Source organism: Vombatus ursinus, unplaced genomic scaffold, assembly GCF_900497805.2.
Source record: "Vombatus ursinus unplaced genomic scaffold, bare-nosed wombat genome assembly UNPS02014594.1, whole genome shotgun sequence".
NCBI classification, from domain to species: Eukaryota; Metazoa; Chordata; class Mammalia; order Diprotodontia; family Vombatidae; genus Vombatus; species Vombatus ursinus.
This window is the reverse complement of record NW_020954372.1, coordinates 1-5,178: the sequence shown is the minus strand read 5'-3', so window position 1 is coordinate 5,178 and position 5,178 is coordinate 1.

Here is a 5,178-nt window from a genome sequence, read left to right as displayed (position 1 = left end):
TTGGAGGTTTTGTGATTGATCATTAAGGAGTTTTGAAACTCCTCCTTACAACCCTGGTCACTCCTTTCTCCCACTCCCTTCCCTTGAGTCAAGAGGGTATGTTAACCCCACTCATAGGAGAAGAGAGTTTCACCCTTTATCCCTCACTTTTGATTTCACCCTCCCCCACCTGAAAAAGGAAGGAGGGGTGAGGGGCAGCAGCTACTGTGTGGGCCCCACTGGCAATGGCCTTGGGCCCTAGGGCAACCTTTGTCTGGAAGCATCACCCAGGTTCAGCACATCCTGCTCAAGGTAAAGAAGCTAGCCTTCGAACTTGGGTAAGCCGACTCTTTTAAAGTTTAGTTTTAACTGTTAATGATGAGATGTTGATTCTCTGTGTAAAGTAATTTGGAAATGAATTTAACAATTTAACAAAACTGGAGTCACCTGATTGGTAATGGGGATGTTTCAAGTTTTAAATTGGTGAACTTGTATCAGTTATGTCAAGCAACTTTTCATAATTTGGTTATCGCTAAAATAATTTGGCTATTGTTGGTTATTGTTTTAATGTGTAAACTTGCCAAAAAGCCTGTCTGGGTTTTGTCTTGCTAAGAATTTGCAATTATATAGAAATCACCAACGATTGGCTTTTTACACCAGGACAAATTCAAATTTGAGATGTAAATCCTAGAAAAGTTTTTCCTAAGCTGTGATTAATGAAACTTGCTGTTTGAGGTAAAAGCTCATAGGATTTCATTTTGAGTTGTCTGATGGATCATAATCCATCGATAATCAATAATCCACCATCTGAGAGAAATGCCACAAGCTACTCAGAGAAGGTGATACTGGTGGGAAGTCAGCACTGAGAAAAGCTGAGAGGACAATTTCAGCCTCAGTCTAAGATGGGATCCTCCTGGCTCACTTTCCCCATTATGTTCCTTTGAAAAGGAATGTTACCCATCTGGCTATTCCTGAGTCTGGCTATGAGGTGGATTTGGTAATTGTGTGGTTGGAAAACTGAGTTTTCCAAACAGAGCTAAGGATGTTTTATCCTGCCATTTGGGCCCTGCAGTCTTTTCTGTCAGATTTGTGTTTTCCAGACTACAGGCCATTCACCTACAGTTGGTAGCAAACAGCAGGTACCAGCCGATGTCTGTTGTTCCCTGGATGCAGCCTGTGCTCAGTTCCAGTCAACCTCCTCTTTGGGACCCCCTCGAGGCAGGGACAGCTCTATACCCCTTGCCAGCAGGAAGCAGTTTTAGAAGCCGAGACCTTCACCCCTTACGCCAAAAGAATTTGGGTTCCATTTGTTTGAGGGGGGAATGATGAGGATGGGATCTAGACCCCCAAAAGTAAAAACCCTGGACTTTCCCAAGTGGCCAAATCTCTGGCATTCTCCTGAAGCTATAATTCCATACCTCCCTATGGCCCCAGGCCACTTCCCACCCTTAATCATATCTAGGCTCTATTCTTCCTTGGCCACCCCTGGAGTTCTATTACCTCATAGACTACTTGGCCACTCCTAGATCCCTCCCATAGTCTTTCTGTATATAAGGTCCATCTTGTCTCCATCAAGAGGCTCAGATTCTTAAAATCTAGCCACCGGTCAGATTCTTTATAGCTTACTAATGTTCAGATTCCTTAAGAGTCTGCCCAATATGATGGATGTTCTAATAAACCTTGTCTTTGGCTGAAAAAAAAAATGAAGAAGAGGGAAAAAATCAGCACAACCAATTTATACATTGGAAAATTCTAAGTATTTGGGCAAAATATAACAGTTGTGGATTTCATACCTTCATAAATGGATGTGTTAGATGTGTCCTCTTATATGTCTTAATTGAACTTGTCCTTCATATTTATGCTTATGTAACATTCACTTTTAATTTTGGCATGTATATATGTATATGTATGTGTGTGTGTGTGTGATCTTTTTCTTTACATTGTTGGAGTTGTTTACATTATTTTCTTAGCTCTGTTTACTTCACGCTGTATCAGTTCATATAGATCTTTCCATGCTTCTTTTTGTTCATCACATACATAATTTCTTATAGCACAATTATAGTCCATTACACTTATGTGCCACAATTTGTTTAAGCTTTCCCTAATCAATGAGCATCTACTTTGTTTCCAAATCTTTGCTGTCAGAATAAATATTATATTTTAGTGTATATAATGATTTCTTCTGATCAATGGCTTTCTTAGTGTAGCCAAGAATATATATATAATATATATACACACACATACATATACACATATACACATTTACATATATATATATATATATAAATACATACATACATACACATATATATGCCCAGTAATTGAGTCTCCAGTTCAAATGGTATGGATAGTTTAATGACTTATTTTGCATTATTACAAATGACTTTTCAAAATGGTTATACCATTTCTTTGCTCCACCAACAATGCATTATTGTGCCCATCATTCCACAACCCCTGCAACATTGAGTGATGTCATTTTTTGGTCATCTTTGCTAATTTGCAGAACATGAGGTAAATCCTCAAAGACTTTTGGTGTGCAATTCTGTTATTATTAGAGATTTAGAGCATTCTTTCATGTGGTTGTGAACACTCAAAAATTATTCTTTTGAGAATTATTTGCTGATTTTTAAAACACATCCATTGTGGAATGGCTATTAAAATGTATACCTCTCTCTCTCTCTCTCTCTCTCTCTCTCTCTCGCTATATATATATATATATGTATATCTATCTATCTATATGTACATACATACATACACACCTATATGTGTATTACACATATCTCTATATTGTTTATATGTGTTATATTTCAGATCCTTTTAAGAGAAATTTGATCCAAAGATTTATTTCCCATTTGATCATCTATCTTCTTATCCAAATTGCTTTAATTTTACCTGTTCAGAAGCTTTTCAGTTTCATGTAATGACAGATTTCTATTTATTTTTTAATAATTGCCTCTATTTCTTGTTTGATTAAGAATTCATCTCTTACTCATAGCTCTGATAGATATATAATCTGTCTCTCTTCTAACCTTTTTGTAGTATGATCATTAATATAAAGATCATGTTTCAATTTTGCGTATATTGGTTTTCCCATTCCTAGGTAATTTTTGTTTTCCAGTTTATGAAGCACTGATTCATAGCATTCCACTGTTTCCAATTCTCTCTTATATCATCTGTTACATAGGTTTATTTATTTATTTTTCAAAAATCAGTACCAGATGGTTTTGATTATTGCTACATTGCAATATAGTTTGTAGTCTTTGAGTACCATTTTACCTTCATTCATATTTCTTTTCATCATTTCATCGGATGCTTCAGATCTTTTGATTTTCTCATTGATTTTGTTATTTTTCATCAAGTTCTTTAATGTATTATCTTGGTAAGTTGATTGGTATAACATAAAAACTTTAAATTAGCTTTAGTAATATTGTCATTTTTATTATATTGGAATGTCCTAGTAATGAGCATTGAATATTCCTCCGTTTTAATTTTTCTTTAATTCTTTTTTTGTTTTGTTTTGTTTTGTTTTTTTGCTTTATGGTGAGGCGATCAGAGGTAAGTGACTTGCCCAGGGTCACACAGCTAGTAAGTGTTAAGTTTCTGAGGCTGGATTTGAACTCAGTTCCTCCTGACTCCAAGGCCAGAGCTCTAGTCACTGTGCCACCTAGCTGCCCCAATTTTTCTTTAATTCTTTAAAGAACCCCTTATAATTGAATCTGCAAAAATATTTGTTTTTTCTGATTGATCTCTAGGTCTTTCATGAATTTTGTAGTTATTTGCCATGGGATTTCCTTTTCTACTATAACTTTTTTAGGTATTTTTATCATTATTTGAAAAAAAAACTTCTTTGAGTGTCAATTTTAGAACCTTCAAAGTTCCTCTCTTGTTTAGTATGTTTATTGGTTTCCTAAGATTTTCCAAGTTTATCATTATATTATCAGCATACTGGGAAAGTTATATCTTCCCTTTCCCTATCTTTGTGCCTTTGACTTCTTTCTCTCATCTTGTTGCTGTTGATATCATCATCATATAATCATCAGAAAAGCTGATGATTAACGTAGGTTTATTATATATCCTGTGACTTTGCTAAAGTTTTTAATTATTTCAAGTACTTTTTTTAGTTGATTCTCTAGGATCCTCTAAATATCCAGTCATATAATCTGCAAAGAATGATAGTTTTCTTTATTTGTTTCCTATTCTAGTGTTTTTTCAATTTATTTTTTTTTCTCTTATTGATAAAGCTAACATTTCTAGTACAATATTGAATTATCTTGGTGATTATGGCCATCCTTGTTTCACTCCTGATCTTCCTGGAAAGACTTCCGTCTTACGGCCATTACATATACTGCTTGCTGGTGGTTTTAGATAGATACTACTCATCATTTTAAGGAAAGCTCCATTTATTTCTATGTTCTCTAGTGTTTTCAACAGGACTGGGTGCTATATTTTGTCAAAAGCTTCTGCATCTATTGAGATAATCATATGATTTCTGTTGTTTTTGTTATTGATATGTTAAATTATGTTGTTAGTTTTCCTCTTAGTGAACCAGCCTTGCATTCTTGGTATAAATCCCATTTAGTCATAGTGTATTATCCTTGTGATAAATTGCTATAATCTCCTCGCTAATTTTTTTTTAAACTTTTTGCATCAGTATTTATTAGGGAAATTGGTCTATCATTCTATTTCTCTCTTTTGGTTCTTCACTTTTTAGGCATCAGCACAAAATTTGTGTCATAAGAGGAATTTGGTAGGACCCCTTCTTTGCCTATTTTTGCCTATTTTCTCAAATATATCAGAATTAATTTTTCTTTAAATGTTTGGTATAATTCACTTGTAATTCCATTTAGTCCTGGGGATTTTTTCTTAGGGGTTCATGGATGGCTTTTTCAATATTTTTTGCTAATATGGGGTTGTTTGTTTTCTCTTTCCTCTTCTTTTAATCTGGGCAATTTATATTTTTGTAAATATTCATCCATTGCACTTAAATGTCAGATGTTTTGGCATATAGTTGGACTAAATAGCTCCAAATTATTGCTTTATTTTCCTCTTTATCGGTATTGAATTCATCCTTTTCATTTTTTGTGATTTGGTTTTCTTTCTTTTTTAATCAGATTAACCAAAGTTTTATCTATTTTATTGATTTTTTCATAAAACCACTTCATGTTTTTATTTGTTAGTTTAATAGTTTTCTTATTTCCA